At 38.7% G+C, this 24,766-nt stretch overlaps 1 protein-coding gene and 1 long non-coding RNA gene across 7 annotated transcripts in view; one reads left to right on the forward strand and one right to left on the reverse strand.

The window, feature by feature from the left end:
* Positions 1 to 24,766, reverse strand: part of CDKAL1 (CDK5 regulatory subunit associated protein 1 like 1) — a 717,953-nt gene that overhangs the window by 80,930 nt on the left and 612,257 nt on the right. The gene's annotated exons all lie outside the window — the stretch shown is intronic.
* LOC108314963 lies at positions 6,442 to 13,109 on the forward strand. Its single transcript, XR_005202746.1, has 3 exons — positions 6,442 to 10,206; positions 10,479 to 10,600; positions 12,143 to 13,109. It is a non-coding gene; the product is annotated as an uncharacterized LOC108314963 (long non-coding RNA).

Genomic DNA, 24,766 nt, shown 5'->3' on the forward strand with positions numbered 1-24,766 from the left:
GGGACCGAGATAAGGGCAAATGTTCCACAATGAGAACTTTATTACATATTAATTTTTCTATTAAAGTTTAATAATTATGTCCTCTACTGTTTCTGTTGTTTACAGGCAACAAGAGTCATTTTCTGGCTTTCATATGGAAGTAGTTATTTTAGTAGATACTTGAGTTTTTTTCTTTGTGAAATAATTGCTTCTCCTCAAGGTTCAGTGAACCAAACAGGTCACAGGGCTTTGGCTGAACACAGAGTCATTTCTTAGGTAGATGAAATAGATTCTTTCAAACAAATACTCTTCGTATGAAAGCACAATTGCTTCCCAGAGCTAGGCAACCCAGAAAAACTGTGACTACTGTCCAGCCACGCAGAGGCTGGGTCTGAGAGGGTTAAACCAAAAATCAAGTTATTGTTGCCTCTCCTTTAGTTCAGTACGGCTTTTCTGTAATTCTTTAGAGCTAGGCAGCTGACAGCACGGATTTTTATTGAAGAAATGCTATGACATTTGTTCTAAATGTCATATTTCTCCCCCACAAACTAAAAATAGCATGTCACCATACCCCTACCCCTAATAAAATTGTTGGCTGGGAAATGACATTGATAAGCAAAATGCAGCATATAACCTTTTCTCTCCTTTTCTATAAATGTTTTATTTATTCCTCAGTAACATTTGGTATCTTTTGTAGGCTGAGATCAGAGGGACAAATCAGTACATTTTACTGCTGAAGTAGTCTTTGCAGTATGGGACTGTCATTTTTAAAGCATGCTTCAGGCAGGCACTGCTGTCATTTGAGTAGTGATGTAGTGACTGATAGAAAATATCTGTAGAAATAATGTGTGCTCTCATAGTAATGTGACATTTTATGAGCAGTCTGACTGTCTTCATTACTCTGATTTCAGTCTGGGGAAGAGTAACTTAGAAAGCCAGTGATGGAGTATAAAGGCCTCTCAGGACGAAGCTGACAGGGCAACGCCTGAACTTGGGCTGTGATATTTCACAGGACTTCATGGCAATTATCTGAAACCATTTGAAATAACAGGTGGACTTGGCTGCTTACTCTGATCAGTCCCAAGGTCACTGGTTTAATTGATAAGAGCGTTTGGCTAACTGACACACTCCAAGCCAAGTTTAAAGCAAGTTTTGTGGAGGCTTTGGCTGTATTTGCCTTCACTGGCCCAACAAGGTTTTGTTTCAAGGGTGAAGATTTGGTCACACAGGGAAAATTTCATTACAACAAACTTCAAAACTACACTGTTCCCTTTCAAGAACACAGCTCTGGACTAAAGGAAATGGCCATGGAAGCAAGCTTGTATAAGATGCTCGCTGAGGAGGCATCAGGGGTTTTTATTTTTAGCAAGGCAAGTAAAGAATACCTGGGTATTCCTGTGAATACCAGAATACCTTGCTGGGTGTTCATAAGTACCCAACCCCCATTCTTTTCATGTTCCCAAAAGTGTGCTGTTTGGTAACTGTGCAGTTTAGGTCGGAAATCTTCAGATTTTCACCATTACTAGTTTGAATAGCAATGTCTGGGACATTTCTTTGTTATTTGGCTGGTGAACATTTTGAAATTCCCGAATTACTCAAGATTGATAGGTCCGATGGACTCACTTAATGAGTCACCTTGCCAGCTTCCCAGTGAAGCCATGACAGTGGCTTCCTTACTGCCAGTGTATGCAGTCACTTTCAGAAAGGCCTGCTGGCACCCCTCCAAATGTTCAATTACTTCTACCAGCATAACTTAGTGGCGCAATTAGACATTCCAAGGCTTTGTGGGAATGTGGTTCATGAGACTTGAGGATGTGTCACTAGCAAATGCTGCAAGACCACTTCGTACAGATTACTGCAACCAGGTAAGTCAACTGCTATTTCCACTGTCTATCGCTGAAGTAATTTTATTATATAAATCAGCATTTAAAAATTTTTTTCGGGGGTGGGGCATGGTGGCTCAGGCCTGTAATCCCAGCACTTTGGGAGGCCAAGGAGGGCAAATCGCTTGAGGTTAGAAGTTTGAGACCAGCCTGGCCAACACGGCAAAACCCCGTCTCTACTAAAAAATACAAAAAGAATTAGCCAGGCATGGCGGTGGCGCGTGCCTGTCTGTAGTCCCAGCTACTCGGGAGGCTGAGGCAGGAGAATCACTTGAACCTGGGAGGCAGAGGTTGCAGTGAGCTAAGATTGTGCCACTGCACTCCATCCTGGGAGACAAAGTGAGACACCATCGGAAAAAAAGAAAGTCTTTTGAAGTAAATTACATTTCTGATTCTACTGAAACTCCTAGCCCTCCAAATGTCTACTGACTGTAAGCTCCTTGAGGAAGGCTTCTATCGTAATGAACTGTATCCCTAAGCACCCAGTAGGCACACAACATACACTGATATCTCCTTTGTAATATCAAAGCTAATATCTCTCATGCTACAAGATATAAAACTTCATCTGACTATTATAGGACTTTTAATTAAAAATTCAGTCTTCAAAGAGTTTATTCTTTTTTAGTTCATGAATGGAACTCTTTTAAAATAAAAACGTAGGTGTACTTATTTTTGGTGAAATATTCTACAATTTGCCTGTGTCTTGCCTGTTCCCCCTCCCTGCAACAATATATTATTATTTATTTCTACGGACTTTTTAATCAACATACTATCGCTCTTTGAAATTACAGATGCTTTAAAACTAATTATTTTCTTCAACTTTGAAAACGTAATCAGTGTTTTTTTTTTAAAGCCTGCGGCAGTAGTTACTAGTAAAAAAAGAAAAATATATCCAGAAAAACCTTAACTAAAAAAACAGGATAAAATATCAATTTATTTGGAACTCTCAACTATAGTCCTGTGATTCTGTGCTTTGTTCAGGATATACAAAACACAACAAATCCTCTGAATTTCATAAAACAACCACACATTCTTCTGTATATATTTTGTTGTATATCAATTAGGTTACTTAGATTTTTTTGACTAGCTGGTGATTAACACTTTCCACTAGGCTGGAATTTTTTAGAAGGAGTAATTAAGAGTATTTATAAGGTGGGGCAGAAAAGGACAATCCCAAATTCACAGTTCTAGAAGTCCAGGATTTTCACTTCATGGCCCCTCAGTTAAGACAGGGTCCCTTCCCTTTTGGTTCCTTCGTAAACACTCCCACCTTCTTGTCTGCTTCCCATCCCCCTCCGAAACAAAACATTTATTAACTGAAGCTTCCAACTGTGACAGAAATTACAGTCATGTTAATGGTACAGATGGTGTAAAAAATGCAATCGAAAAACATGATTAAAAAACACAGAAGCTAGGTAACCCAAGTTCATCTCAGATATGGCTGACCAGATATCTATGAGGAAGGAAATACACGTTTTTGGTTAATTAGTTTGCTTTTATCCATTCCCGTAATTAGAACATGCTTTCCCCCTACTTAATCCTAAAACAGTCATTAGATTTAATAAACCTTTCTAGATTGCACAAATGAGAAAATGAATTAGTTAAAAAGTAAGCATTAAGCTGTATTAGCAATGTGATTATAACATTCTGTGAATAAAAATGCTTTTGTTTAATTATTAAAGACAAAATATGCTATTTTATAGCATGTTGCAAAAGATTCTACATGCTTTTCTTCCTTCTTCCTCATGTTGCTTCATAAGGCAGTAAAAACACCCATGTTCCCTCCACAGATTATATTTCACCAAATGGAAGTGATTATTCATCATTCTTTCCTGAAATCAACCCATAATCGCTTCTCCTCAAGTCACAGTAGTCAGGATTCCACAGGACTCAAGGAGAGATGGTGGTCTTGGTTGCAGGGCACTCGCCAGGAAGCTCAGCTTCCATCGCTATTGAGGCTTGTGGGAATTAACAACGGACAATGGACACAGAGCTACAGGTTAGAGTTCATTGTTCTTATTATTTCCACCTCTAAGCCTTTGTGTGATGGACTGATTTCCCATGGAGTCCAGAATGGGCCCCTAACTCCACAAGTCCCATTACCCCCATCATACTCCATTTGCCAGTCTCATAAGAAAGTTAGTCATAGGGTGATAATTTTCAGATAATCAAACGTTAAAACCACTTTTAACATTTTAACAGTTAGTAAAAAGCAACATACTAATAAAGTTGTGGACTCAAGCTTTATAGGATTTTATCTTGTTGAGCTTTCTTTATATTAAATAAAATTATCTTTTTTATTTATCCAGAAACATCGGGGGAATAAATGACCTTATGTATTAAAAACTCAAATTGGTCCTTGCCTAGACTTGGTGATGCTTGCACAGCAAAAGACCACCTGTTGGACAGTAGGTTCTAGGTACTGATTTCCGTCCCCTCCTCTTCCCCCGCCCCCGTAATCGACTCCTGACTGTGCCTGCTGAAGAAGACTTTGGTCATGACATCCACAAACATTATTACTGATGGACCATGGACATGTGTGGGCTTCCAAAAATGCAGACTTGGATATGAATCAGACAGGAAAACTACAGGGAAAAAGAGAAGGTTTACTTTTATTATAAAACCAAAGAAATCTGGATAAAAAGGTAAATTCAAGAGTGTCTTAGAGGGACCAGTCTATCCCACAAACAACACCAGAGGCTCTCAAAATGATTCTACGTGTCTCCCACCTCTCTCCAATGCTTAACCTTAAGGTACAACTGGCTCTTTCCACCTTTATTCTGAGCTGAACCTATGTGAATTTGAAGGATAAATTGGAAAGGTTAGGGTCAGAAGTCAAAAACACCTTTTCCTCCTGGGCTCTGGGACATTAACTGTGATTTTTTTGGGCGATTTTTATGAAAGAATGGTATTCCATGAAGACATTAGTCGTTCATGTCAGCCATCTTATTATTCTAACTTAAGAGCAAGAAAAAATCCAAGACCCAGAGAGCATGCGTTGCAGCTCGGACAAATGCCTGCTCCCTGATGCAGTACTTGACCATGTTTTCTTTTACTGGGCAACTGTATTACATGGAGTCCACACCCATTAAGGAGAGATGGATGTAACGTTGGATATTAGCTGTTTAGAAGGGTACAATCTCCAAGCCAGTTTTCACATGCCTTTATTTTATTTAGAAACCTTACATTCTAGTCCACTAGAACCTTTAGGTAATCCCACTCTTTGTGTTATCTAGTGTCAACAGTACTGAACTATAGAATCAGCCATAAACCAGCCACATAGTTTTATTTTATTTTGAGACAGGGTCTCACTCTGCAGTCCAGGCTGAGTGCAGTGGCATAATCACAGTTTACTGCAGCCTTGAACTCTTGGGCTCAAGGGATACTCCCATCTCTGCTTCCTTAGTAGCTGGGACTACAGGTGTGTACCACCATGCCCAGTGCATTTGTGGTAGCTTACTGTAGAGATGGGGTCCTGCTACGTAATCCAGGTTGGCAGCCATGTCATTTTAGACAGAGACTTTGCTTCTTTGGGCTGTAAAGTGGTGAGATAAAGTGATCTGTATGATTCTTTCTAACTGCTTGATATCACTCTATCACTCTATTTTCTAACATCACAGATTGCAAATCTGATTTACCATTCTTTGCTGAGATTAACTTGGTCTCCTAAAAGGCAGCTAGGAATTAAGAATAAACTGCTCCTTCACAAGTGAGGTGGAATAAAAGAGATGTGTGTGAAGACAGGCACTTGACCTAAAGGTTACTAGGGAATTCTAGCTTTCTGGGATGTTGCTAACCAGTTTCACAAGAGGAGGGAAAAAAACATCTATCTTTTCTCATAATAATGTTACAAAGCTTTTGGAATTTTTCTAAGGAGTTACTACAAAGGAGATATTTATTCTAAATGTGAAAGATCAGCTCAGTAAATGAAGACATTTACTTTATTACCATAATTTAACATTTTTATAGACTTTCTGCTCTTCGTCATTGAGAACAAACATAGAAATCTGGACACTTTCAACAGTTAGGACATTGTTCTGAGAAGGAAAATGTGACTGCCTGGAAACAGAGGCTGTGAATCAAGTGCATGCAAATGAGCTCCACGCATCCAGCTCTGCGGCCCTCGTAGAAACATGTGCAACACATTACAATCCTGAAGGCTCTGGGCAGCCTAAGGGGACATGACCCCCTAGGGCTCAAGCCTAGCAAAGCAGAACTTATTTTGGATACGTCATGAGGTTGAAATCACTTTGTGTAAATCTCAAATTTAAAGCAAATAAGGATACTTCAAACAGAAAATCTTAGAAAATATGTAAAGCTAGGGCACATCCCTTATTTCCCTCCTCACCCCATCCTCAATTAACCTAGTCTCATCTTTGTTTTTTGTTTGTTGTAGAGAAAAGGTCAGTCTCATTGTGTCACCCAGGCTGGAGCGCAATGACATGATGATCATGGCTCACTGCAGCCTCAACCTCCTGGGCTCAGGTGATCCTCCCACCTGAGTCTCCCAGGTAGCTGGGCCAATAGGTACATGCCACCAAACCCAGCTAATTTTTTTTTTTTTTTTTGTATTTCTTGTATAGATGGTGTTTCACCATGTTGCCCAGGCTGATCTCTAACTCCTGGGCTCACGCACTCTGCCCGCTTTGGCCTCCAAAATGCTAGGAGGACACGCCTGAGCCACCACGCCTAGCCTCGTCCAGTTTTTAAGAACCGGTGATTCAGTATAAAATGTCACAGGAAGGCCAGAATCCATTCCCAGTATAGGAAACTGGACTCCGCTGACCACGGCACAGTATTTAGCATTTACTAGTTGCTTTAAAAACAGTTGTTCATTTATGTGACTTTACCCTTGTGACGGGAAAATAACATTTGCATGTCTAAGCTCCGTTACGTTTGACCTTCACAAGTCTGTGAGGCTAATAGGATGCTGTGCAATTTTACACCACTTATACAGATCAGAAAACTGAGGATCAAAGAGAGTTGTTTGTCTAGGTGCTGAGATGATTCATAGGTAAGGTGCTTTGTAGAAAGTACTACACAAATGAAAGTAATACTGTGCTTTGGGCACATATCTATAAATTAAGGCAAAAATTACGACTTCACATATAATGGTATCTCAGTCTTTTCTGAATACAACGTATCAACTAAACTTGTGCTGTTTTTCACCATCTAACTCTCTCTTCCCTTAGCCATAACTGAGGGGTTACTCCCACTTGACACCAGAATGGCAGGCTTCTCAGCATTGTGAAATGCACTGTTCTACAACCTGAGTCAGTCCAGACAGGCTGTCACCAGGCATTCAATAGAGAGCAGAAACACACACAATTACCCTCCTGACTAGGGTCCCTTGAGACATAGGTCTGGAGAATTCTGGCATGAAGAAACAGTGTTTGCGACAATCAATAGTCTTTCGGGGCGACTTAATGTGGAAAGAAAACAGCATTAAACAATTATGCTGCACATGAACATTCTATATAAGAGTATACAGTTGATCATTTTTATGGTTTCATAAAAATTCATTTGCTTTCGGGTATTACAAATACACCAGGAAACGGAAACATCTAACACAGGCAAGGCACCACCTAAAAAATAAAAGCCTGACAAATTAAAAAAAATAAAATCCAGTTTTCAACCTAAACCACATCAAGTCAATTTTGTTTAAAAACAAAAACTAAGCTTTCGTTTCAGGCTGCTAGTCACCCTCATTTTTCTTCAACAGAAAAATTAACAAAGCAACTTTTGTGATGAAATGCTAATATTAAAGGTTTATAGGGTCCTACCTTGCACCCCTGAGACATATTTATCATTACAGAGACACTTGCTTTCATGACACAACACTTAAATGGAAAAGAAAAAAAGGCCTACAGACTAGAGAAATGCTGGGAGCAAAAAAAAAAAACTTTCCGAAATTTATTACTGTGTGTGTTTTTAACTTTCCTAATTTAGGTATACTGACTTATGCTATTGGCTGCTTTTATTTTTGATCTTCTGGCAAAATTGTGTTTTTAGCTTCTAAGAGGTGAAATATGACTAAATGAAGTACAAATGTAGAGATTTTTGTTTCACCATCTGAAAAAAAGGATTAGGGCAAAGCAGCAAATTAACTATGTTCCCTACATTTGGAGCCTGATAGGATGATTATTTGGTTACATGCTGCATAGATCATGCATTCTTCTCTGTAACAAGGCAAATTAGATATTTATGCTTCTATTCCAAACAAAGCAGACACGATGTCTGGCAGGATTTTTTTCTACGTTAGTTAGAACTCTTGTAAGTAAAGCTTATGAGTTTTATCACGTGGCACTTCAACCCTGCTACATATAAACAATCTTTATGAGGGTCATACTGCTTCTTACTTAACAGTCAATAAATGTACCACTACCATTACCGTCTTCAACTTCTTCCAATAAGTTTGTAAAAGTAACGTGCCTTGCTTGAATCTGCACGCAAACTGGTTCGTATTTACTCTTTAAGGTTGCTGTATCACATTCTGAACTTCTCTTTTTCTCCTAGAGCATTCTATTTGTACTTTTGTCCATGCTTTGGGATCAAACTGTCAACAACACTGTTCACGTCTGAATCTTCACACTACCTGGCACTATGCTCCTCTTACCCTAGGCACATTGGCCACTGCCTCCCATAACCTGCTGAGTTGCTGCCAGTGAGGCTCCTTAGCCTATGAATCCAGCCAGTCTCATACATTTCTTGAGCTCATCGTCGTCAGAATGAAGGGTATACTGGTGGCCTCTAGTCCACCAGGGGGCAGGTGCTAGACTTAGTTATGCTACCATAAACTCTGCTGTTTGGGGGAAAACAGGGCACCCCAGATGCTATGGTGTCCCAGTGTTCTGTCAGACCGGCTTGATCCAGATGAGCAGAATTTTTTTTCTTCTTATGGCAGCTCTGGCTAAGTACTATTGGCTTACGTAGAAATCTAGGTACTCAGAGAGGACCCTGTCCTACCTGCTTGCCTGTATCTCAAGTAAGCCAACCTCTTGCCAGGAAGGGAGAAAAGGAAGCAAAGAACTGGCAGAAAGTTCCTGATTCTTTGGCATCTAACTTGGAATCCGGTACAAACCAAGAGTCATTGCTGGGAATACCTAGATCAGTCTGGTGCCCACGACTGAGGACCAGCTATTGAAATCTTTTTCCTTCCTTCTTTCTTTGGAAAAAAAAAAAATTCAGATCCACCAGGAACCAATTTATTTATAAGATATGATGAAGATTAAAGACTAGAAAAAATGGCATTAAAGACAAGCACCAATGTTTTCAGTATAAGATTTAAGACACACAAAATTATTCTGTCAAATTCCTAAATGCTTACTCCTACTTCTGTAGGTACCTGATTTTGGGTCAATATGTTTGTGGACAGCCTGCGTCCAAGTTCCAAACTTTTTGAGCAGTGTCGGCTGGGCCCCTTCTACCACCGCATCCCACTCACGGTCTTAAGGGCTGCTGAGCGAATAAAGCCTGAGCTGACCCTCTTATGTGGATCATTTCTCTGCCGCTTCTTCCTAACCTCATTCCTAAGGTTTCTTCCCCATCCATAATGGCAGTGTTGCTTCATGCCAAGACTCTTCCTTGGCATGAAGTTATGAGGAATACACAGTGAATATATGCCAGATGAACTAACTCCTGTCTGACAGTGTCACTGATTTAAAGGCATTCATTAAAAAATTATTTAGTACCCACTATATGTCAGGCACTGAGTGAACTGCTGGGACATACAACTTATTCTTAAGTAGCTTTTGCTCTAGTAGGAGGATATGAAAGTAAACAACCACAATTCATTGGGACAAATGTCATGGCAGAGGGAAGCACAAAAAGATGCCACTTATTCCAGGCTGGGTTTGTAGGAAGCAAAGGCTTTGTGGAGGTGCCTGGGCTGAGTGCTGAAGGATTAAAAAACATTCACTAGCAGAGAAAGTAGGTCAGGAGCCTAAGAAATAAAATCTGCAAAGATGCAGAAGTAGACAGAGCTTGGCATGATCCAGAACGAAGTAGCTCAGTAAGGATTAAATATAGCGTGCAAGCGGGGAGTGGTGAAATATAAGGCTTGCTTAGTGACATGGTTTGGCTGTGTCCCCATTCAAATCTCAACTTGAACTGTAACTCCCAGAATCCCCCGTGCTGTGGGAGGGACCCAGGGGGAGGTAGCTGGATCCTGGGGGCCGGTCCTTCCCATGCTATTCTCGTGATAGTGAGTTAAGTCTCACGAGATCTGACGGGTTTACCAGGGTTTCCGCTTTTGCCTCTCCCGTCATTTTCTCTTGCTGCCGCCAAGTAAGAAGTGCATTTCACCTCCCGCCATGATTCTGAGCCCTCCCAGCCATGTGGAACTGTAAGTCCAATTAAACTTATTTTTCTTCCCAGCCTTGAGTATGTCTTTATCAGCAGCCTGAAAACGGACTAATATACGAAGCAGGACAAGGTTTTCAGGAATCCAGTGTTTTTTAATGCTGAGCACTAGTGGTGCTGTGAGCACGACAATGCTTTGCTGTGGCAGACTGCAACACTGAAGATGTTTAGCACCTCCGGCGCCTAGCAGCGTAATGCCAGTAGCACCACTAGCAACGACCAACCCCTCCTTATTTCCATGTACCCCCTTGACAGAGTGGCACCAACCCCGACCAAGAACCCCGGGTGGAAGATGGAGAATTTGGTCAGAAAGTGAACAAGCCTCTTAGAAACATGCAGTGATACCAGTTTGACCGAATTAAAGTTTTATTATAAAGGTATGCCCAAGGGGGGGGTGGGGAGGACATCGGTCACATCCAAGGTGTGTCCAAAGAAAACCATGTCCGACTCTAGCGTTTACATTTGGTCTCAGTACAAGTAATCTGCAAGTAGCTTTGCCATAAATGTAATTCCAGTCAGCAAGAATTCACTTAGAATCTATTCAATGTCAACTACTAGCCTAGGTTCCTTTAAGGGTGTTCGAAGCTGTAAGACATAGTCCTTATCCTTGAGAAATGAACAGTCTAGTTACTAAGGCATAATTAAGCAAACACACAAGGCAGTAAATAATCTAGTGTTTGACAGTGTATTATTCACATGTTTCATGGAAATATTTGGCAATTAAATGAATTCCTCTATATTCCTTCTCCTTGATCTTCCGTATGTACCAAAATCCTCTATCAGAAGAGCACAACAAAGAAACAAAAAGTCAGCACAATGCTGAGATTATCAACAATTATCTGTGCGTATTTGCAGTCTTTGCCTTATTAAGGGTTGTGAAGAAAATATCCTTGTAATTCACCTGAGGGTAAACAAGATATTCTTGCTTGTAATACATGATCTTCACAATTAATGAGGTTTTTATTTGCTTTCAGATATTTTCTAAAAGTAAAGATTTTAAAGAAAGGCAAGTAGGCTGGGAGTAGTAGCTTACATTTGTAATCCCAGCACTTGGGAGGCTGAGACAGGAGGATCACTTGAGCCCAGGAGTTTGAGACCAGCCTGAGCAACACAGTGAGACCCCATCTCTATGAAAAATTAAAAATTAGCTACATGGTGGTGCATGCCTGTGGTCCTAGCTACTCGAGAGGTTGAGGTGGGAGGATTGTTTGAACCTGGGAGGTGGAGGCTGCAATAAGCCATGTTCACACTACTAGACTCCAGCCTGGGTAACAGAGCTAGACCCTGTTTCAAAAAAAAATTCAAAATTAACTAAAATGGAACATAGATCTACATGTAAAATTACAAGATTCCTAGAAGAAAAAAAAAAAAAAAAAAGGAAAGAAAAGAAAGGCACAGTAAAACTGATTTTGCACTAAAGGCAGAAGTTATTTTTTTCTATCTTTTCTTGCTCTTTAAGTCTTTCTTGTGAAATGTTGATGACCAGGAATAACCATAGTTAGTAGTTCTGCTGTAAGTAACATCCTCTGTTCTGTTCCCAATTCCCTTCCTTGACGACGTTGTGCCTTTTACTGGATGACTTGCTCACAAGTGAAATGGGCTTCTGCCAGAAGGGAGCAGTTTCCAGTGATTTGTGGATCTCTTTGGAGGGTCAGAAGTCATCCAAAGGAGCCACTTAAAGGCAAAAGAGCCAATTAAAAATAATTTTCAGAACACCGTAATTCACAAGTTCCAGAGTGTCTGCTAGAAAACAGAAAGGTTCACTAACACATAAGAATCAACAATTAGTAGTTAATAGTTTGACTTAAATCCGTCGCTTTTGTTAAAATGAAAATAGCCAGGGAGATTCTCCTATTGACCCTTTTCAATAATGTATATCTTGTAATGGATGTGCTTCTCACATTCTCTGTTGAAAGCAGGCTTGACTGTGGATGATTGCAGACAGCGCGAGGTCACTGAGTCCATAAGCAGCGAGAAGGGCACACAGAGCGGAAAAGGAGAAGCTCGCTGCTGGAGGAGGCAAACTTGACTTCACCATGTTTTCTAGGGTGGGACCTGACTTTGACCTCATGTATACAGATGGGCTTGACTGAGCTAATCGATGCTTATGTCCAGGTGCTTATGTCTTATGGTAATATATTTTTTTCAACTGCCATTGAAAGACATGAGAAATGAAACATGAAAATATTTAATAATTCAGTATTTCCAAGTGTCTAGACTACTGAACATATTATCCAAGAAATTATTTAGAAGAAAGGGAAAGGAAATAGGCAAGAGATTTTATGACTACTGACTATGAATCAATTGTTTTGAGTTTTATTTGTCATAGAGTAGATACTATTTTCCCTGTTTCACAGATGACAAATATGAGGGTCAGATAGATTAGGAAACGTGCCCAAAGTTTCACAGCTAGTCAATGAGAGAAAGCATTTTCCAAGCCAGGTTCACTTGGCTGCAAAGCACTTACTCTTTCTGATGCCTAGATGTTTTAGCACATTTGGATTACAAAAATGTTAGAAATAAAATTATGTTTGTTAAAAGATAGGCATTTAAAAAGCTCTGGGTTGTGGTTGTCTGTGGATGAAATTATAAAATGATAGCTCCCCCCAAAACACACATACATGCACGCATGCACACACGCAACCATGCAATGTTGGTTGTGATGGCTGAGTCACTGAATTTATTTGAAAGAACCATCTTCTTTTGCATGACAGAATACAGATGGCCATAAACTATTTACCCAGACATTTTGGGGTTGAGGGATGCAGTCACCATTTGAAACAAAAATACAACTCTAGCAATACATATGAAAGTGAATTACTTTGTTAATGTGAAAGGGAAAAGGGGGAAAATGAATAAAACAGCAAGAATACAACTGAAAGGACACAGAGAGCAGTTTTAGAAATGTTTATAAACGATGGTGTTTGTGGAATGGAAAGTTGAATAGCCGTGATATGAAGGCTTTCCACTCCTGGAAAAATATGGACACCATGGCTTACAGGTTATTTTATTCTGATAAGCATCTTCCTACTTCCTCTAACATTTGGTTAGAAACCTAATAAAGTGATTGCTTTAAATAAGAAAAAAAATTCACATTCTACATGTGTTTTATTTCCTAAAACGTCCCTAAATTATACAGGTTCTCTGAAAAGATAAGTATCTCACATATTTAGAGGACGACTTTAGCCTATTGTTTAAGGGTTTTTTCATGCCTTAACTCCTTTAAAAAACCATAACAGGCTATGAAAAAGAAAATAAATTAAGGAGAATAGTTCCTTTACACGAGAAATCTGCATTTGGCAGTGACGGTCAAGTACAAACTGTAAATAACTGAAATAACTCGTAACTAGTAATATACAGGTTAATCAACTATGATTAAAAATAAATAGGTTTTTTGCCACAAACAGTACCTTTAACTCAAAATTAAATAATTGCAGCATACTAGGTAAACTATAAAATAAGGAATTTTTAAAGGCAGAGAACCATACTCTTTCTCCATTATAAATCTGATGAGTCTTGGTGACCTTTTGTTCACATTAACACTGACAAACTCTGCATAATGCATGACTGTCCCAACCCCCATTCTCCTCCCAATAGTTCCTGCTTTGATTCTAATCTGTATTCTAGGGTATGGGGTGGGACACTTTAGTAAGGGGTGGGGGCGAGGGGATGGCAATGGTAGACACTGGTCAGGGCTGTCAGTAACCTTAGAGGCCTCTGGGAAGAGCAGAGGGCAATAATTTTTTGCAGCATAGGAGGGACAGCTAGGAAGTAATTCCTCCGTGTTATCTTTATGATTGGAGAAGCAGTCAAAGAAATAACACGAGTTCAGTGCTATGAAGGAAAAAGCACTGGACAGTGATTTGGATGGGTATCCGCGTGGTTTTCTTGGTTGCAATTTAAGGCAGATGTGAAACTCGAAAAGGTACCTTGGGACCAGCGCGTTCTTGGTGAAGTTGCCACAAATGCCACAACAGTTTAGAGAAACCCCTAAATACTGGTCTTGGAAAAAAAAATGAGACAGTTTTAGTTCTTAGGGGAAAGAGCAATAGATTTATGTGATGAAATAATTAATAAGTCATGATCCCCACAACCATTTTCAGGCATGAAGCTAGCACTGAATACTTTGTGCTTTCAAAGTTTCGAATGACCTTCTGTTAAACTTTCATAACAAGATTCCTTTAAAACGCATTTATGCTTTGCTATTAATACTCCTACTAATAATACAGTGATTAATAACAGCGGTGGAAATGGCATTACATATGAATCCTACAATTAAAATTGGGTGTTCATCTCCATCCTCCCCAACAGCCTGGAGTGTGTCAAGACATCGGACCACACAGAATCTTATCGTTTGTATTTTCAGTGTCTTGTGCATAAAGACAACAAATGAACGAGTTTTAAAAACCTGTATATAAAGACTATTGAGTAGTATCATAAGCACATTGTTTACACACATATGAATCTGTGCTTTGACACTAGGTAGAAGTATACAGAGGACACCTAACTTCACTTAAAGTCGAAGTGAACACAAAGCATGGCCTACAGTGATTTCCCTGAATTGGAGAACCACACATATGTCTCGTTATCCTTCAGACAAGCTGGTAACACTAAAAGGAGACAATACCAGTGTAAACACTCATATATTCATGATAAGACAAAAACATTAAAATTCATTAAAATGTTACAAATAAAAAAGTCACTTTTGTTTCGGTATTTATATACTTGAAAGAGGTTTATTTGGCATTCTGGGAGTTTACTACCTTTCCAAGCAAAGTCTACTGATGACTTGTGGAGGGAGAGGAAAGCTGTCAGGTTCTCTAACTTACCCATCTGTTCATGCCCCCTTCTGGATGGCACCCATTCTCCAATGGAGAAGTGGAGCACTGGCCTCTTGAAAGCTGTCTTTCTGGCACTGCCTTCCTGAGCTAAACAAATGGTTTGGTTTCAAATACCTTCCCTTTCAGTCCTGTCCCAGCTTCAGGATGAATGTCCTTAATTTTAAAGAAGCACAGTCCAATAGTTTATATGTTGCTGGAAGAAGAAAATTATATTATATTGTAATTATGTAGTGAACTAGCATATGGTCCTTTCCAGGGGAAAAGTAGTTTTTAACCTCTCCTGTAAGCTCTAGAGGGAACTTAACACAAGAATAGAAATCCAGGCACCAGCCAACACATGTATTCATCATTTTATTGGTTCTTAAAATTTACTGTGACATGAAAGGAGAATGTATCATCGCACATACTCTCATGAATGTAGCAGATGAAATCCAGGAAAATTTAATCAATAAAAATGACAGTACATATATTTTTAAAGTACTTAAAAGTTTGTAACACACACACATTATCTCATGTGACCCTCACATACAACTAAAACTAAGGGCAGGGATGATCTTCAATTTTAAGATAAGAAACCAGGCTTGAGGTTAATAAACATTTTTTTTTTAAGATAAAAAGCTCACCCAGACTATTATATCTTTAAATGAGGGTTAATCTGGAAATAGGCCAGTCAGTTTGAACCCATTTTTAAGATCATTCAGCTAGTTTGGAGACAAAGTCAAGACACAAACTCTGCCTTCTGTGATGAAAATTAGCACTCTTCGCAAATTCCTAGAACGACATCAGTGTGCCCAAGGTCATAGACTATTCATACAAGATTTCTTACTGTCTAGTTTGGTTTGTCAATGCTGTATTCTTGACAGTGGGCTTATTTTTAAAAATCACTTAATAGAATAAATTAAGCAATAATGGGATCTAAACTATTGGAAGAATCAGACAAAAGTAATTTTAAAATAAGAAAGGAGGAGCTGGACATTAAAGTACTAATTTTATTTCTGAAATTATTCTTTCCAGCTTTCTACATGGTGTTATCTTAATATTTGAAACTCTTAAGATGTCAGTTTGAATCCCTGCATTACATTTTATACAGTTTCTATTGGTATTTCTCATAGAGCTTATGTGACTAATTAAACCTCACTGCAATTACGTTTCAAGCAGAAGTTGCAGTTTAGTTATTTCTTAATAAAAACTATGATTGTTTGCCGTGTTTCCCATGCATTATTCGATGATTGATTACTGTTACAGTGTGGATTGTGTTTTGCATTCTGCAGCACACAAGCATTAATCTTCACTTATTCTGCAATAGCATAATTCATTAAAATACATACTTTGATTTGGGGGCACATACAAGAAGATGTAACCACACGGGAATACAGTGTTGTTATGACAAAACATAATTAATAAAACATAAAATGTGTTTTATCAAGTTATGGTTTTAATTTGCTATCTCAAGCAATATGCTCCAGCAATTCTGTACAAGGTAACTTCCCAGGAGAATTTAAATCTCCTAGGTAGTGAAAGGATTATGATTAGTACACACTAAATTTCTCTTAAATGGAAAAGGCCCTAGCAAATTTTTAAAACCGAATTTGAGCTACTGGTAAGTATGATAGTCCTAAATGCGGAGCAAACTTTGTTTGACTTCTGAATTCCTGTCTGGCCTCTGCTGGCCCCTCTTTTTTTCTTGACATTATCACACAGCAGGGGACAGAGTGGGCCCAGCCAGAGGCAGCACAAAAGAGCACAGCCACATCCGCCCCCACGACCCCGGCAAATGGATGACCTACATTTGATGCAAGGAGTTCACATGAGAAAAAATTAATCTGTGTTGCAGCTTGCATTTAACCTGTATTTCAAGAGGCAATTAGAGATATAAAGTAAATATGGGCAAATAAGTATTTCACACATACATCGCTCTAAATTCATAGGAGACATCAGCAAAACTATATGTGTTCATGGAAATGTGCACATGGCCTTCTTTCTCTTAATTTGAATCTTCATAAACAAATGCACTAGTGGGAGGTTAGTACAAGTAAAAACAGCATTAATGGGTCACATATTAATATTTATGTTTTACTATATAAAGACCCTGCATACATTATGAGTGTTTTGCAAGCTGAATGAATAACTAATGTTACATTATGTATGGGTACATATTAAGCAGACATGTCTACACTTTCTTAGTTCAGGATATGATTAATGCAGCCTATCAGAAGCCAGATGGTGCAGAACCAGAACCATCAATCAAAATGAAAAGACCACTGCGTGCTATCCACAATGAGGTTCTCACAAATGGAGATTCTGTTCACAGACCCTAACTGGTAATAGGCAGAAAACGCCAAGAACGTAGCTACACTGTCCCACTGGGATAAAAAAAAAAATCACAGCTCAGGCTTGGCTGGATCAAAAATCTGGTGTAGGAATATTCATCTTGGACTCCTGAGCACCAGGGTTGGGAAAACCCGAAGAAATCAACAGCCTGTCCCCAAGATAAAAAAAAAAAAGCAGCAGCTTTTTAATTATTTTAATAATGTTTGTAACTGATGACAGTATCTGTCAAACAGTACCCATTTCCCATTTGATTTAGGATGGGACAGCACCACATAGTAACAAAGCAGCTGCCACTGTCTGCCTGACACGTGAATTGGCATCTTGTTTTTTGCACAAGCTTTATTATAAATAACCCCAAATGCTTTAGTGTTACCCTACAGCCTTTCTCCAAGCATCTATGGGAAACAATTTTAGTCTCTGTTATGCTTAATACTAATGACTATTTTTGGGGCAGTGCTAGGGAAAAAGGCTGCCGAAAGATGTTTCCTGTTCCTTTAATAGCTTTACATAAAAATAACTATAGAAACAAAGGGTGCTTTGTCTTTGTAAATGGATCATGTGTGCTTAGAAACTGTTAAATAATCCCCATGTGCTGTAGAACCTCTGGAAAAAAATTAAAACAAATATATAGGTTCTACTTCCTAACAGCCTCTAAATACCATCTCAGAATTCTAGTTTTGTGGCGTTATAGGGGGTAGAAAGATGTGTGAGCAAGGAGAAAATACCAGGAAATACCATTTCTTCCAGAAAGTAATGCCGCAAAATCACGAGATACATAAATAATACATTGAAAAACACAAATATAAAAGGACGATGAAGGGAAAATATTTGGAAAACTTAAATGTGGTATCTAAAGATATTTCTGCTTTAAGGTAAAGATGTTACTATGACCTTCATAACTTGGCACGTGAGATAATTTGGAAAGGGAACAGCTTACTTTTACTTTTGTACAAGCAATAATAAAAAAAGGAATGATTACGTATTGGCATAAATAAGACCCTAAGTAAAATGGTTGAGCTGAAGAGATTTTTAAAATTTCAGTATCTCCTTCTATCTTCATTAATATGTAGTTCTAAAATAGGGCTGACTTCCTAACTTATATAAAATTGTTATTACTATTTTTTCTTCCTAATGAGTGTTTTCCACACTGTTATAAATTCTGCATAAATCACATTTATCAGCTGGGTATTAATCTACTGCACATGTATACTATGATTTACTTATATAATTAACTTCCTTAATGATGGACATTTCAGTTTTTTATTCTATTATTGATAATAATGCAGTGAACATTTTTGTGCAAAGAGAGCTTTCTATCTTTAAGATTAGTTCCTCAAAATAGATTTCCAGGGGCTGATTTGCTGAGCGAAATGATACAAACTATTAGCATCTTTCTAAAATTTGTATGGTTATCCAGCTCTCAGTATTCTCAATTCAAAAATTTTTAGTTATTTCATAGGTGAAAATAACACTTCATTGAAATTTAAATTTGTATTGCTTTAATTACCAGATAGGTTACCATTTTTTGTCTATGGCCAAACAATAATGTTTTCATTTTGAAGTCTTACTGATGCCTTAGAAGATATTTCTTATCTATTCATTTAAAGAATCACAAAGTGCTCTCTTTGGAATACTAAATTTGTGTGATTATTTGAAAGAAATAAACTGTATTCCTTTAAAATATTTTAAAAATAAAAACATTTCACTAATGCAGAGAGGTCTCCCCTGAAACTACTTCAAATCAATGAAAACTTAACATAATTAACTGAATGCTCTGAACTAATCAATGACATTTTAGAGTAGCCATCTAGCTTTATGGTTTTTTCCAGTGTTAGGAATGTCAAATGCCAGCTGTCTTCTCAGTAAGCCCCTCTCATGAAACGAATCTCTGTTTTACTGCTACCAAAACTTGCATATTGGGTAGTTAGCATCAAATTGCTTTTGACTTGTTTATGGTGACTTTTTTGTTCTATACGTAACAACAGACCACACCAAAGTAATGAAGGCACATGATGTAAAAATGTTGTCATTACAGTATGTAGGAGATGATCACCAAAATGGCCTAACAAGAAAACTGAAATTAAACTGATACAGAGCTACGTATCTTTTCAGAACTAGACGTAATGGAGACAAACACCCTAAAAGGCGGTACCTATCATAAACTGGGATTTCTGAAATTCAGTGTTTATATTTAAACCAGAAGACATGGTTAAAAAATATATTTATATCTATATCTACGTCTACAGCTATATCTATCAGAGCCAACCAGATTTTGAACAATGCTGTCATTCACATTTTCTCTGGCACAGCCTTTTTGAAAAAAACTATCACTTACTCCTTTTATGCCTTATTATGGAAATCATACTACATAAAAGGTAGACAATTCAGAAGCAAAGATATATACATAATATTGCCACTTAAACTGAATCTACTGTTTTGTAACTGTTTTTTGAACTTTGGTGTATCGTAAGCCCTGCCCTGGAAGCAGCTTTTGGGAATACTCCCCTTTTAATCCCATCCTGGGAGCCGGTGCAGAAGGAACCAGGGGATACGAAGACTTAACAGCATTGCTGAGGGAAGAGGAATGCCAAATTCACCACTAGCTGTTAGGTGCTTTTAGTCCTGATATTGGCGATTTCTGCCATACCTTCTTTGCACCACCTTGCTGCCCCAACCTTAGCCACTGCATTCTTTGAGTGATGGCTGTGGAGAGGTCTGCCTTGGGACCAAGTGGTGGTAGTTCTCTGGGACCTTGTCTACTGTGGCTTTCCACCAGGAGACAAGTAAAAAAGTCAAGCTGGCCAGGCGCACTGGCTCACGCCTGTAATCCCAGCACTTTGGGAAGCGGAGGCGGGTGGGTCACTAGGTCAGGAGTTTGAGACCAGTCTAACCAACATGGTGAAACCCTCGTCTCTACTAAAAACACAAAAATTAGCACATTGTGGTGATGGGCGCCTGTAATCCCAGCTACTCAGGATGCTGAGAGAGAAGAATCACTTGAACCCAGGAGGCAGAGGTTGCAGTGAGCTGAGATTGTGCCACTGAACTCCAGCTTGGGTGAGAGTGAGGCTCTGTCTCAAACAAACAAACATCAAGCCACAGAAGCTGTCTTTTATACAAACTCACTTAGGTCTACAGAACTCCAGATGAGCAGCTGAGTGATACTGTACTATAGCTTCCCCTGCCATCTGTATTGGGGTCTCCAATCAAAGCCAAGTAACCTGGAAATTCACATTTAGTTGAGCAAATCAGTGGTTTATGAAAATGCTAGGTCCAGGCCAGGTGTCGTGGCTCACTCCTATAATCCCAGCACTTTGGGAGGCCCAGGCGGGTGGATCATTTGAGGTCAGGAGTTCAAAACCAGCTTGGCCAACATGGTGAAATCCTATCTCTACTAAAAAATACAAAAATTAGCTGGGCATGCTGGCTGGTGCCTGTAATCTCAGCTACTGGGGAGGCTGAGGCAGGAGAATCGCTTGAACCCAGGAGGCAGAGGTTGCAGTGAGCTGAGATTGCATCACTGCACTCCAATCTGGGCAACAAGAGCAAGACTCCATCTCAAAAAAAAAGTTAGGTCCAATTTGCTGAAATGTAGAGTGTACTAGAGTTTTGAATCACAAAATACTTGGAAATAAAGGGTGTTCTTGTCCTGTGGAATGCAAATATTAAAAATCAACAATAGCTAGAAACAAAAATAAATGATGATCCAAAAAAAAAAAAAAAACCATACAAACAAAACCAACAAAAACAAACACGGGTGGTGAGGTGAGAGACACACCGGACTAAGAGTCAGCAAATATGATTTGAAGGTTTCATTTTATTATGAACTGGCCACGTGCACGTGGGCCTTCGTTTCCATACCTAAATTAAAAGAAAGCAAAACGAAAGGACTGTATTAAGCTGACCCTTATCAATTCCTGACTCCTTTCAGTGCTAACATTTAATAATTCCAAATACTCTATGACTTTGATTATTTCAGGGACAAACTTAAAAAGCTATCTACCACCAATGTATTAGTATGTGAAATATTCTAGGTAATCTTATTTTGTATTATATCTAGAGTTACTCCATTTTTCCTTTTTTCTTTTTTTTTTTTTTTTTTTTTTTTTTTGTTAAGCCAGAGTCACAATGAATAGTCTCCTGTAAGACAACAGTGTTTACATGAGCCGACGGCTGGAACACATCAGCTTGCCCACAATATGCTACTGAGCCCACACACATCTAAGCAGAATTCTAAGGTGCAGACACTGTCAAGAAATTGTGACCTCTGAGGTGTACCCTGGGTTCATGTATGTCACTTAGCTTCTGGAGCCTTCTTACCATGGGCTTTTTTTTCCACTTACAGCAAGTTGGAGACTTTCAGTTCTAGTCCAAAACGGACTTGTTTTAAAAAAAAACAACAGAAAATTTTAATTAGCTCATAGATGGAACCAGAACAATGTTTTCATTTTTCTCCTTTAGATTTCCAGCTGGTAAGACTTTTTTTTTTTAATGTAGTTGAAGGACCCTGGTGATATTTTTCAGTATTCAATCACATGCTTTCTTTAATCACAATAAAATTATCTCACTGCTAGTTTTTTTTTTCAGATACCTATAGTAATAAATATCTATAGATAGAATTTCTAACTATTATTTAACAACTAACATTTATTAAGTACTTACTGTATTCAGAGCGCTGTGCCAATCTCTTCAACATACATTCTCCTGTTTAATCCTTTAATAATCCCATAGGGGAGGTATTGTTTTTTTAATTCCCATTTTAGAGACAAGAAAACTGAGTCTTAGAGAAGTTAAATAAATTGCCTGTGGTGCACAGTGAGTAAACGGCATATTCAAACCCAGGATAGACTGCACCTCCGTTGAAAACTGTCCAAAATAGTTCCAAATTTTACTGTAAATTTTATGGTACAATGATCCATTACACTGTTCAACACCTCTTAAAAGAAAGATTGATAGAGTATATTCTATTCAGAGATTTGCCCTAAGCAAAGGTTGTCATTCCTCTTGAATGATATACTTTCTGCTATTACAAAATGAGAGCTGTGCATTTAGCTGTATTTGTTGTTTTGCCTTTGCTTCCCAGAAGCCCGAGCTTTTATTCTTAATTGTGGCAGCGACTCAGATTTTTGAGTGAACAGCACATCACTTTTTATTTTATCCTAAAACATCTTCTTACACATCTTTAACACAGGCTAGTCTGAGGCTTCTTCAGCCAAAATAAAACATGAAAACAAAAAAGGTTTTAAGTAATAAAGGCAGTATGCTGGCAAAACAGAATTACATTTTAATTATAAAGATACTATCTTTGGCCAGGTAAAGTCAACTGGATGAGGTAGTAAAATTAAAAGTAACAATTAACTCTGACTTTTCATTACAGATACCTCTCAACTTATGATGGGATTACAACCTGACAAACACATTCATAAGCCGAAAATATTTTAAGTTGAAAATGCATTTAATATACCTAACCTACCAAACACCGTAGCCTAGCCTAGCCTAACATACTCAGAACACTTCTGTTAGCCCAATGGAGCAAAACCATCTAACACAAAACCTATACTAAAGTGTTAAACATCTCATGTTATGTATTGAATTCTGTACTGAAAATAAAAACAGAATGGTCATATGAATACACCAAGTACAGTTTCTACCGAACATGTATTGCCTTCCCACGTTCGTAAAGTCAAAAGAACACTTGTAAGTGGGACTACTGTAAGGCAGGGAACATTTGCTAATGCTGTAACATATATTATCTCATTTGATACTCACAAAAACTCCTTGAGATATATTACTTACATCTGCATCTGGCAGAAAACAAAACCAGTGATCAAAGAAAAGAAGTAACTTATTCAGGCTCATCCAGGTAGTTAAATGGCAAAGCACCAATTTGAAGTCAGTCTTCAGACTCTACTGTACCATTCTAATATTTAGTAAAGTTTTAATATTTGTAAAAAAAAGCTTAAACTCATAAATTCAATGACACAAGCAATCTCTCTCTCTCTCCTTTTCTTTTCTTTTCTTTCTGTTTCCTGAGATGGAATCTCACTCGATTGTCCAGGCTGGATGGTGCCATCTAGGCTTACTACAACCTCCGCCTTCTGGGTCCATGTGATTCTCCTGCCTTAGCCTCCCAAGTAAGTGGGAATACCAGCACCTGCCACCTCGCCCAGCTAATTTTTGTATTTTTAGTAGAGTCAGGGTATCAACATGTTGCCCAGACTGGTCTCAAGCTCCTGATCTCAAACCTCCGCCTCCCAAAGTACTGGGATTACAGGCATGAGGCACTGCGCCTGGCCTTCTTACATTGTTTATGAAAATAAAACATATGGCCGGGCGCGGTGGCTCAAGCCTGTAATCCCAGCACTTTGGGAGGCCGAGGTCGGTGGATCACGAGGTCAAGAGATCAAGACCATCCTGGTCAACATGGTGAAACCCCGTCTCTACTAAAAATACAAAAAATTAGCTGGGCATGGTGGTGCATGCCTGTAATCCCAGCTACTCAGGAGGCTGAGGCAGGAGAATTGCCTGAACCCAGGAGGCGGAGGTGGCGGTGAGCCGAGATCGCGCCATTGCACTCCAACCTGGGTAACATGAGTGAAACTCCGTCTCAACAAACAAACAAACAAAAAAACATATTACATCTTTTTCTGGCATTCACTTAACTAGAAATTCAACATGACCCAACATGGTTCAATCAAACAATTCTTCTATATTAACACATATGACATTTTGAATTAAATACATATTACTGTTGATGGAACACTTTTTGACAGATAATATCATGACAACTAGCATTATTGTGAATATTTATTAACTAGCATTATTGTGAATATGTATTATTTTTCCTTCCTACATTCAATCTTTGCTCCTAGGGGAGTTCACCACTGCTTCATCCTTCACATCCCATTCAATGCTTGGGTTAATTGCACCCTCAGTTCCTGGGGTAAAAATCTTGATTGGCTTAAGTCAATCAACACGTTAATACCCTGGCCCAATTCTGAGAAGTGCACATAACCCAAATTGAGCAGGTTTGATCAAACTTTGGTTGGCTTCTCCAGGACAGACGCCATCTCTCTTCTTCGTATTTGAAAGTATGAAGAGTATGAAGATCTGGGGCAGCCTTTGCTACCTCTAAGGAGGTGAGCTTGAAAATAGTCAATATATCAGAAACTGCCAAGTAAGGGCTGCTGGTGACACTACTTGAGTCCCGAATGAAGCCTTGCTTAATGTAAAAACTACCTTGACAGTTCAATTAAGGAAGCCAATAAATTATAAATATAAACGATCTCTTTGTTTAAACCAGCATGAGTTGGGTTATTCATAACATAGCCCTAAAGAAAACATCTAATAAGCTACTTAATATCCTTAAGG

Source organism: Cebus imitator, unplaced genomic scaffold (genome assembly GCF_001604975.1).
Source record: "Cebus imitator isolate Cc_AM_T3 unplaced genomic scaffold, Cebus_imitator-1.0 Scaffold165, whole genome shotgun sequence".
Lineage (NCBI taxonomy): Eukaryota > Metazoa > Chordata > Mammalia > Primates > Cebidae > Cebus > Cebus imitator.